Source organism: Tachysurus fulvidraco, chromosome 5, assembly GCF_022655615.1.
Source record: "Tachysurus fulvidraco isolate hzauxx_2018 chromosome 5, HZAU_PFXX_2.0, whole genome shotgun sequence".
In the NCBI taxonomy this organism is placed as follows: domain Eukaryota; kingdom Metazoa; phylum Chordata; class Actinopteri; order Siluriformes; family Bagridae; genus Tachysurus; species Tachysurus fulvidraco.
This window is the reverse complement of record NC_062522.1, coordinates 27085509-27098350: the sequence shown is the minus strand read 5'-3', so window position 1 is coordinate 27098350 and position 12842 is coordinate 27085509.

The window sequence follows — 12842 nt, the reverse complement described above, 5'->3', positions numbered from 1 at the left end:
TCTCCACTTGGACAGCAGCCACCCATTAAGAATCCATTAGAGTAATTTCAACCTAGCTGGCACTTAAATTCAGTAATTCTGTACCTTATTAACTTACAAAGAGGTCACAATGTACATTTCTCTCTTCTGTTACTCTTTCTCATTCTGTCTTTTCTTAGTCTTATTCTCCACCCCCGTTTGTGGCGGATGCTGTGGTCCGTCAGTCTCTTCTGTCCAGTTTGAAGGTAAATGATCACCTTGGCGAGTGCTGTAACTGCCGTGTCAATTCTCTCTGTCATTACGGAGATTGCTCGTACCTCCTGTTGATAATTTCATCACCTCTTGTCAATTTTCAAGTTTCACATGCCTCTCTCTTTTTCTTTCCATAATGGCCTGGTCCCCTGTAATACCTTTTTATTAATACTGAAATGAATTTATAACAATTCTTCTGTTAAGAAATTCCTTTTTTTCCTCATGGAATGTGCCATTATTTCAACTGCTGTATTATTTTACCCCCACTGTCAGCTATGCACAATTACATCTGGATTAGATACAATTTACATCATTTCACAGGCAATAAAAGGGATGAGTTAAAAGAAGAGATTTGGGATTAATGATTTGGGACCAGCTTTGTTTATTAAAGATAGAAAAGACTAAAATTGCAATCCTTGTTTTTTTTTTTGCAATGTATCCATCCATGACATCCAAAGTGCCTTACAGAAAAGGAAGCCTTTATGTTTATACGTTTTAATACAACTAGTTATTGATTGAATCTCAAAGGCATGCATTTTCATGTCTATCCAGTTTCAGGAAGTCATATCACTGGGGTTTAACAACATCTGATTTATTAGTGAAGTGACAGTATCTGTTTGGATGATTTCGCTGACCATGCCTTTGCGAGATAGCGCTTCCTCCAGAGACCCTTGCTAATGAGGAAGCCAGTGATCAGAGAGAGAGAGAGAGAGAAAGAGAAAAAAACATCAGAAAAGATCTGTGCATAAAGCTGATGACATCAACATATGGCTTGAACATGAATTAGCTGAAGCCATAAACGGCTTGGGGTGCTTTCAACGATGACACTCCAGCTCCCTATGGGGGAACGAGGACAAGATTGGCAACAGTCGCCTCCTCTCTTACACCCCTCCTCCTCCTTCATCCCCTCCTGCTCAACCCCCTATCGTCCCAATCAGACCCTCTCTCGCGGAGATGAGGGCTATAAATAGTAGCTCCCACAGCTCCAAGGACATGCAGATTTGCAGAGAATCACATGACCCCAGTGAGGAGAGTAACGGAGAGGCAGAGTAAGGAAAGGCTCAGTAGCATCCCTCCTCTCAGGTGGGGTGTAATTGGCTTTTTTTTTTACATAGGTTGCCATGCTCAAGGACTAATCTGGGCCAGGGCAGAGTATTTCCACATCTCTCTTTCCTTGCCATTACTGGACTTGATTTCTTTCTCTTCCTCATTTTACCCATATGTCCTCCTCCCCTTCCTGAAAATGCCATTGTTCTTTTTCAGTTTTTCCTTTAATATGACAAAATGATCCTGTGGGACATGACAAAGAGGACATCCAGCCTCTGGCACTGGCAATAGAGCTGCAACAGCTTTTCCTAATTTGTCGTGAAAGACAGAACTGCTCTGGAAAAGGCGGAGAGAGAGAGAGAGAGAGAGAGAGAGAGAGAGAGAGAGAGAGAGAGAGAGAGAGAGAGAGAGAGAAAACACTACCAACATACTCCCATCTAACATAAACTCATCTGCGCATACAAAACAGTCCCATGTTTTCAGTTGCAGAAGCAGCGGAGAGCCTTAGAATTGCTGTAACTGCAATGTGTTTGACAATCAGAGGTTTTATGCGGTGCCATCCACATACAAGGCAACAGGGTAATGACTCGTTTTATGGTTGTGGCAAACTCACATATGCATGAATATGTGCCGAATAACTCACACACGTAAACAGTAGCCGTATCATTGCATGTTCGCTTTGTGCCACGTTATTTGTTTCATACTGGTTCTTACTGGTTCTTACTGGTTCTGCTAAGAGCATCTGCTAAAAGCAACCAATTGTTTAAATGCTTTAAAGATATTACACAATGCTGATGTTCATTACCTGATAGAAAGAAATGGATTCTCGATTGCAGCTGGTGTCTATAAAAGGTAATTTTGTCTTTCTCAGCGAGGCTAAGGGAAGTCTGAATTACAGCATTCGGACAATACAGGCTTGCTTTCTCTCTGGCTTACTTTCTCTTTCGTCATCTTATTCTGCTTTCTCCATCTGACAGACAACACACACTGTAGCATGTACACACAAAGTGGGAATAATTTCCTGCCTTTGTTTTTGAACATACAGCGATAAAACCTTTTCATTCCTCCAAAGCCGTTCAGTATCAAGCAAACACATAAAAGTCACGTTGTGTGTGTGTGTGAGTGTGCGTGTAACTGTGCGTGAGTGTGTGTATGGGTGATCATCTCCCTTCCCACCAAGGGACAGATAGAGAGCAAGCCAGACACAAAGCCCCAGCATGAATGAGGGGTCATCCTCAGCACAACCTCCTCCTGATCCACAGCCCAGCTTTTAATGAATGTCATTTTCTTGCATTAGGCAGCCCGATTGTTGGATAATGGTCTTCCCGACAATAACATTTAACCAAGTCCCGCTGTCTTTTTTGTTCCTGGACGTTATAGGTGCTTTGGGGGTTAGTGTTGGTGGTAATTGATTGTGTGATGTTGCTCAATGGTGTAAACAGTTTACATTCTTTATATCATCAGATTAAATAACTTGAAATGATCCTATTGAAGGTGTACTAAGAGTAAGCGTTAATTTCGTACCTGCCGTTATGAAAAATATCACCTTCTGACCAATCATATTTAAGAATCCATCAGTCCAGAAGTACAATCTCCATCCATTCTATTGTATATAAATCAGCTTTTATCCTACTGGGTTGTGGGGAACTCGGTGCCTAATCCACAAGACTCAGGGCACAGGATGCTAGTCTGTCATGGTGCACAATCAAACACACACCACAGACAAGAGAGGCCAGTTAGCCTACAATGTCTTTGGATTGTGAGAGGAAACCAGAGTACCCAGGAAAAAAAAACAGAACTCCACATACACAGCAGAGACAGAAATCAAACCCACAACCCCCGGAGGTGTGAGGAAAACGTGCTAACCAATTCACCTGGTATAACCTCATCCACCAATAAACCAGACCTGAGCACACATTATGGGTGATTTGTCTCTGTTTGCTCTCAAGTGGTAGAACATTGTTTAAGTGCAATAATCATTATAAAAACAGTTCTGGTAATACCTGATTCACTAGTAAAGCTGAAAGTGCTAATAAACTACACCACTCTGCACCAAAACCCTGTTAGTCACACTCTTCACCTCACTTTTCTGAAATGAAAGAAACATCTGAGATGTGTACAGCACAAAAATGGAGCAGGAAACCTTAGACAATTAATGCAGGAATAATTATCATACATTAAAGAATCTTTTTCCTCCTGATGCCCTACTTCCGGTTGGAGTACTGATCACTTGGAAAGCGCTTGCTGCTGCTGAGGATGTTCCCACATGATCCTGTTGGAGATATATGAGATTACATTTAAATTTACATTCAGTAGCCCAGCACCTTAACTACTGAGCTAACACATCCAGATTACTGTAGATTTACCAGTTAGAAACCGTGAAGATGGCTTTGGACTGCAATTGATATGATCAGTTTTGCTTAAAAATGGATAAGGACTAGAGTTGCTATGATAGCTTTGATTTAAACATTTTAAAACAAAATAGACTTCTGAGGGAGTGTTTTCTCGCCACTGTCAAAGTTGCTGTTGGATTGTACATTTATAGTCACACCATCCAGTGTCACCCAGATGAGGATGGGTTCCCCTTTGAGTCTGGTTCCTCTTAAGGTTTCTTCCTTTACCATCCAAGGGAGTTTTTCCTTGGCACTGCCACCTGGGTCACCTCAGATGTGCTCATTGGGGATAAATACAATCTATATCTAATATTAATCTTGAATTTTGTATTCTATTAATCTTTATATTATTCTTTATGCTAACCTTTTGTTCTATGTTTATGTTCTGTAAAGCTGCTTTGAGACAATGTCAGTTGTAAAAAGTGCTACACAAATAAACTTGAATTGAAATTTTGAATTGTTGTGACAATTGAGTGCTATACAAATTAAATTAATATGAAATGAATATTTTGACAAGCACACTGACTTTTTTTTTCTAAAAAGTTGTGTTTCATAAACTCTACAAGTTCAACAGTGTGTTTCATATTTAGAAAAGAATCTAAATTCCAACAAACAAAGCTGTCATTACAAAGTCGCCTGTAATTACAAATAGTTAAAAGCATGATATTAGATGGTGGGACAGTGAAGAAACAGCATGTGGCGTTCATTCCAGTTCTCTATGTTGGTATAATGAGTTTTGTTCATAAGACGTTTAAACACTTTGCTGTACAACTGCACAAATTATTGTTGTAGATTGTTACACGGAGTAAGTGATTTGAATCCATTTCTGGAAAAAGTAGCCTTTTCTTAATTTAAAGCAAAACTTGCATTTTTAGGCTATTTAATTAGATAAACAGCAAAATTTATAAACATCTTAAATTAATTAATAACCATACACAGTCAACAAATTGCATCACATTTCCAGCCTGAATGCTTTTTATACTGTGAACAATGAAAATAATAAATCAGTGCAAAATAATAAATCTGCATTTCATATTCCACTATGTAATTATCTTCCAGTTCTTAAAATGTTCTCAAGTGAATGCCCTGACAGAAGCTCAGGAGCCTCCCTTATACCGTGATCACTTGTCTTCCTCAGATGAAGAACGTTCTGTCAAAAGCAAGGCTTCAGAGGTTATTCCAGGTTGATAATAACCCGAGTTAAACCATCGTGTACAACCTTGGCTTCAATAGCACCTGAAAACGAGTTTGGATCAGCCTCTGCCAGCTGAGCTACACTGTCTGAGTGAGAATAGATAATGGTATGCACACCATGGCACTGAAAGCGTTGGTCATGACTGCACTCACTATGCCACACTGCAAGAATTTGTTTTAATTAACTACAGGAATTCTTTTAAGTGTGTGTAGGAGTGTCCAGTACAAGTTCAGAGACTTGTGAAAAATAAATATTAAGTTCACGGTAACACCTTTAGACACAAGATCTTGTTTATTTTTATATGAAACTGTCACCTTCCTATGGATTACAGTTTTCTCATTTGGATGCAGAATTAATCCACCATGTAAATAAAATCTTATGCTACAATACTTGTCTCAGCTAAAAAAAAACTCACATCTTTATACTTTGGCATTTGAATAGCAGGAAGATTTGAGATCTGGAGATATTTGTCCTAATGTTGATAGCACTTTGTATATGCTGAGTTTATAATATCAATGTTGTTATTGTGTGTATTTGTGTTGATGGTAAGTGTCATTTTACATTTTTCAGTTTTCTAATAATGAAAACATTGGTCAAACTTTGGCTGTATGAGGTATAGTAAATCCCATAGTCATATTCAATTATTTCTCATTTGTAATAATAAACTGATCAAACGGCCACAATTTACCAATTTTGGTGCTCTACATTAGATTTTACTATTAACGCACCTGCCTTGTTTATCAAAGTACAGTGTGCTAATAAAGCAAAAAAAACACCCCTTAACTCTGTGGACAAAATTCACCACAATTGTCCACTCAGTTCTCCTCATGGTCTCAAGTATAAAGTGACATTGGATCAGAAAAACAAGCAAACAGGAGACACAGCAAGAAACAATAGGTGACATAGGCAACAGATATTATACTTAAATATTGTATTATAGTTCCCAGCATTGGGAATGGTAGAAAGAATGGAAGAGGATCTACTGTAAATATAAAGAGTTGGAGCAAAATGGCAGCAATGTCACCTCACAATTCCAGAGTCTAGGGAGTTTTTTTTTACATGCAGGTTTCCACTGGCTTCTCTGGGTTCCTCTCACTTCCCAAAAATAAATTGCATGGTGCCCTGCAATGAACAGGTGTCTCATTAAGACTGTGTTTTATCCACATGCCCAATGTTCCCAGGATACACCACAACCTTGATATTAGGATAAAGCAGTTACTGAAGATGAATGAATGAACATTTTACTCCAAGTCTGGACACATTGTTTATTTTTTCATTCTGAACTGAATGAATACAGTATATGGAAAAGAGAAAAAGCTTATCCAACGTCAAGAAACCATTGGTAATACCATCATCAGTATATGTTTAAAAAAACTGAATCAAAGAAAAGAAAATCTGGCAATTTTCTGAAAATACAAAGTAAATATTAAGCAAATACTTTGTAAGAAATGCCTTGTTTATTAACGCTTCACTGGGTAAAAAATGTCTGATTTAGCACAGTTTTTCCATAAGTCAGAAAATACTTCAAATACTACAAATGTGTTGTAGACTACGGAACTTGAAACTTGCTGAAATGTCCCTGGTCAAAGAGAGGGTAATGTAACCATCTATTCTGCTATCAGAGTGTAAAGCATTGTCCGTTGTCATGTCACCGTTGGCCCGTACAACACAGCGCTCCTTTAAAAAAATTCCTAAATGCAATGTATGACATTTTCTTCCTGCTCCCATAGAGACAGCATAGGGCCCTAGACAACACTGCCAGTATTGTTGAATGGGATAATATCAGCTTCCACTGCACACATGACATCCAAGAAGAGTTCACCACACATCCACACTTCCACAGGAAACTCTACCTGCCCATTATAGTATTACAAACACCTTCCATTTTATGTATACTATAATAAGATATCATCATATAATATCCCTAATACATATTAGTGGGTTTTTCCTCATCATAATGAAACAGGGAATAATGTTCAAGGTTTTTTCTTGAGGTTTCTTAAGGGCTAAAGCACAAGTTGATGCATAATTCTTTTAACGTTTGGACAAGTTATTTGTCAATGTACTATGTTGATTGTAATTTCATTTGTACACATATTGTGTACTCTTCTTTTTTGTATTTTTCAGTCTTCTTGAGGCAAATTGTTGATCTTTTGGTGGATGAGATAGATCAATAATTCCCTATACAGTTTTTTGTAATGAAAGAAATTGTGTAAATATATGTGTAGATACATGTGTTAACGTGTTAAACATTAATAACTTTGAATGTCTACTCTTGGTTTGATCCCTGGGTTTTGAATGTGAAGACTGCAATTATGTTAAGAAAAGGAAAAACCAACATGAAGAACAGAGAGCTGTTTATGGTAGGTATGGAAGCCATTTTGAAGCTGAGAAGAGAGGGAAATATATCTGAGCCATTGCATAAGCATAAGGCATAGCTGTTGCTTCCTGGAGGTATTGCAATGCACTTTTCAAAGAAGAAGAATGTTGAGGCCATGCTACAAGATGCAAACAACACGTCAGCAGTAAGAATAGGGAAGGCAGGTTGAAATTTGCAAAGAAATACAAAGGTAATTCACAAACGTTCTGGAACGAAGATGAACCTCTACCAAAGTTATAGAAAGACGAAATTATGAAAAATAAAAAAAAAAAAAAGGATCTGCTAATGATCCAAAACATAAGCTAGTTAGTAAAGCATGGTGGTGGGAGTGTCTTAGGGCTTGCATGGCTGTTTCAGGAGCAGGATCACTAAAAATAATAGTAACAGAAGAATGAATTCATGTCAGAAATACTCTGTCTGCCAATCTACAGAGATATGCTTCATATCTAATTGTGAGGAACATCACGCAGTAAGACAAAGACCCAAAACACACTGCCAACACAACAAAGGACTTCATCAGAGGAAGAAGTGGACGTTTTTAGTCTGGATAAGTCAGTCCCCAAGACCTTAACCCAACTGAGCAGCATTTCACCTCCTGAATAGCAGACTGGAAGGAGAAACCCCGCAAAACAAAGTACAACTGAAAGAAGCGGTGGTCCAAGCCTTTGTACAACAGTTTGGTGATGTCAATAGTTTGACAGCTTGATTCAGTTATTGCAAGCACAGGCTATGCAGGCAAATGTTACTGTATTTACTTTAAAATACCAGGAAATTAAGCTGAAATTTTGATCTCTTGACTCATATTTGTTGATTGATACTAAACCCAAACTGGCTAGAAAGAAAAAACAGTGTGTTTTGCAGACATGGGAAAGAAAAATTGCTACTCATGAATTAATTCATTAATTAAAGTCACAACTTTATCCTCATTATGGTCACGATGGATCAAGAGTCTAACACTGGGGGCGAGACGAGATTACACTCTGGAATAGTCCATCACAGGACACTATACAAACACACATTCACAACTAAGGGAAATTTAGCATAGCCAATCTACCCATTCTCATGTTTTTTTCAAGATTTGAGCTTAGGAATGTTTTCATTATGTTTTTCAAGGTGTGTCAGTTTATGGTACAAATCAAATGTGTGTGAAAAAACAGATGCACTGCAAATCTGCAAAGAACAGAAATTGGCCTGTTCGGGTCTAGCCATGTTTTATCCACATCACAAACAATGCCCTTTCTGCCTGAACAGAAGAGTAAAACATTGTTTGGATTGATTTATCCAGCCCAGGACAGTCCGTACATCTGTATTACTCGTATCTCAACCGTTTACTTCTGTTTATTTGTGACATGTCTAGTGATATGGAGCTGTTGTATACAGTACAGTACATACAGTAGCATAGTGTATAGAGAAGGTTCTCATCCCTAACCATCAGGAAGAATAAAGTGACAATGTTAAAGCTCCAAAAAGGCTATAGTCTCATTTTCCATGCACACATGACTGACTAAAGTGACCTAGATTTGATATGACGCTGTTCTCATTACTCTTCTTCAGAGTCTAGACACTTGCTTCCATTGTTGCCCAAAACAGAAAAACCCACCTGTGGCTTGTTTTAAAGCATTCAGACTGGAGGTTTCAAAGTGGGAAATTAAGCTATTTAGTGTCTGAGGACAGAGTGTGGCCAATTTGTAAACGAGTGTCATCTTCATACGCAGCAATTTTCATTCGAACCCAAGAGACCTTGCTTTATGAATATTGTGCTAATGTGTGTGGTGTTCTGTACAAAGTGTGACTTCAAATTGCAACCTAGATTAAAAAAAAATAAAAACAAATAAGTAAAATACTAAAATCTCTGCCTTTTTGCAAACATGTATATACATGATATGACATTAGCAACAGTATCTCTGTTCTACATATTGGATAGAAATCTATAGACTATTACAGTATTTCTAACAGCCAGTATTTTATTTATGATTTGTTACAGTTGGATATATGATGAAAATGAATAGAGCCTGTAGTAGAATTTTGATGACTATGTGTGTAGATTTTGATTGTTACACTGATTACCACAATTCTGTTGATTTCTCAAATCTGATTGGTCAGAGCATTGCTGTGGTATATGTTTTCAGAAAAAGTCCTGAAGGATTCAATAAAAAAGGATTCTGATTAGAATTTTTGTTGTATTTTAGAACAATTGCTATAAGATTATTGCATGAGCTGTCATATAGGACTTAACATAAATATATTGTAGGACTTCATCTACAGATTAGTTTTAATGGGATCCTTCTACTGTAGGATCCTATTCAGGTCTGTATGGGAAATCAGTGTGATCTTGTGTTTCTTGTAGATCTTGTAAAATAGATCTACACAGAAATATATGACCATTAATGACCAATACAACATATGCACTCTAAGATATGCAAACACTGTAATTTTGAGGAAAATCATCTTTTGTAACTTCCACTAACTTTCCAATGACAAGACACTATAAAATACAAATAGAGCAAATAGAAACTAAATGGGCAATAGATAAGATCCTTCAGGATAAACTGAAGGTAAAGCAGGGATACAAATTATTAATATGCACTGTTACTGAAAAAACGTTCAGGTGGTAACACATCACATTAGCTTATTTTGAATTTTAAGGAAGCAATCCTATATCATTTGGTAATAAATTTATTTCTAGAGAAAATAAAATGTCGTTTTGTGTAATGTTTAATGTTTAATGAACTCTATATGTGTATATATAATAACCCTTTTGTCAGCTTTTGATTTGTTGTGTATTGTGAAAACACACACTTGCTGAAAAGTAACAATGGTCAACAAACTTTTTTGTTTCAATGCACAAGGAAGAAACTACCTTCAAAATTACATAGGTGTCTATTCAGACAGAACTAAAATGTTCAGATTTGTACAAAAAAGCAGTTGGTAACTTGGTCTGTAATTTTCTCAAAAAGAAAAAGACAGACATGGGCACTTCAGATGGTAATAAAATTGCTGAGTAGTACCTGCAAACGATGTAAGTATCCCAGGTTCCCAGGTAAATCTTATCCTGCCTGAATAGGGCTTATGTTAGCTTTTCTACCTCCAGCCCTGAGAAAATTCCATTACAAAATACCTACTGTTTTTGAACTCCAGGGATGTCTGATATTATTACTCCAATCCAGACAAATACTGTATCTCTGTGATTCTAAAGGGCTAATGAAAACCATGAAACTAAAGGTGTTTTCATTCTCCTGTATGAAAGTCTCCCAACCAATAGACCCTTATTACTGAAGATGTATGTGAATCCCACATACTTGAAATGCTCAAGAATCACCCCTTTCCCCAATCTGTGGACCTTCTCTTCAGCTCCTGTAGTTACAAAGACATTTTTGAAGGCTAGTGTTGACCTATATGAAGGATGGTACAGAGACATCGCAAGGCCTTCTGAAATTTGAATATTGGTCAAATGGGTTAGTTGATGATAGAGTCATCTTAGGAATATTATATTATATTACATCTTCCAGCACATGACTGGGGGTCTATGCCACTTGAGTAAATTCTTCATGATGTTCTGCACTTTAAGGTCTTCCAGCTTAGTGTTTCCCAGCTCATCTGACTCAGGTGGCAGCAGGTGAGCCTGGAGACCTCATTTTGAGAAACCTGACTGGTGACACTTGTACACTCCAAGGCATGAGTGCCTTCCCTAATGCTTTTCACCCTGTACATTAATGTCTGAATCTGGTAGGGGCCCTTTGTTAATCTCTTGAAGTTTCTAGACAATCCAAGAGTCACTGGTCTCATCAAAGTTGGAACAAGTCTTCACATATATGGGATGTTAACAGAATAGCTGGTCCACTCTTCCAATCTCAACAGCTGTCAATGGACATCAGGTTTCCAAACCACTATCTGTGCTTTCAATACTTGATTGTGTCTAAGTAGACCTTCTATTTCCTAGGAACCACCATCTCTCAATACACAAAGAGGGAAGTCAACATGAAGGCTTATTAGCTTACAAAAAGTTCTACACTGCCACCACTGAGTCTGTGCTCACTATCACTGCAATAGAAATCTCAATTCTTTAACTATCAACTATCGGATAAGGGCAGGTTCACAAAAAGACCTCTTCTCCTCCTGAGCCTTGAAGAATGCAGAAAAAGTCGTTTACGAACACATGAATAAGTAAGAATATATAAACATTCTTTATTTACTTACAGTGCAATATATGTACAGTATACAGTATCCACTTTTTTCTAGGGATGCAAAACATTCTCCGGATTTAACAAATAACATGCCATAAATTCTTATAAATTCATATACAAATAGAAAGCGCACTATACTTTTTTCTTGAAAGCTTCCCATATACAGTAGGTTCACAGGGTTTCTGGTTCAGACTGTTAATGCTGTTCTACCAGACAGGGATCCTGTAGGACCTAGCAAAAAGTTTATTTTAAATCAAAATACTGATAGAGATTGAAGTACTAAACAAAAAACATATGCTGACATTGCATCACAGCACTATTCTGTACATGGCAAACCTGTGTTATATTACCAGTACTGCCATTGGCCTGTTGTCCTTGTCTTTGTCCTTGTTTAAGCAGAGAGAGGAATGAACAACCGAGACAAATTCCTTGTATATGCTATTGTACCTGGCCAATAAATCCCAAATTTGATTCTGATTCTCAGTGAATCATGTTCACTGGTCCTCACATGCACATCCAAAGAATTTTTAATGCTTCTGGCTATTACAGAATGAATTCTGTAGATAATGCTTCTCGCAAATCCTTTGCTGTTATGGATCATATCACTTTTCCTCCTTACAGTCTTCACCAGCAGCCCATCAGACTCTAAAAGAAAAAGAACTTGATATAATCTGATCCTGCATTAATTCATAGCCATGATAGTTCATTTATTTTAATGTGCTATACTAGCCAACTCACCCTAAGCTACAGAAATACAGGACCAAGTGCAAGTTGAGAAAGTTTAATGTTTGAAATATAACCTTTGCTCTTTCCGCTGGCCTCAAATGCTTACTGCGCCTTGGAATCCTATCCGCCTTTCTATCGCTGCATGTCCGTCTGCTCTTCTCTCTCTCTCTCTCTCTCTCTCTCTCTCTCTCTCTCTCTCTCTCTCTCTCTCTCTCTCTCTCTCTCTCTCTCTCTCTGAGATTCCATCTTATGAAGCCCGGACCAGACAGAGGCTGGGGGTTAGCAAGGTTAACGGCGCTACGCAATTTGAATTTGCACGGACACCAACATGAAAGAGAGAGCATTTTGTCTGGATGTTAATGTGAATAAAAGCATTTGTGTGTGTATGAGTGTGTGTGTGTGTGTGTGTGTGTGTGTGTGTGTGTGTGTGTGTGTGTGTGTGTGTGTGTGTGTGTGTGTGTGTGTGTGTGTGTGTGTGTGTGTGTGTGTGTGTCTTTTCTAGAGTCATTACACTAATTGTAGTGAGGCAACCATTATTTTCCCAGCAGAGATAGATGTGTGTGCAAAGATTAGAGATACCCTCTAAAGGACTGTGTGTGTGTGTGTGTGTGTGTGTGCGTGCGTGCGTGCGTGCGTGCGTGCGTGCGTGCGTGCGTGCGTGCGTGCGTGCGTGCGTGCGTGCGTGC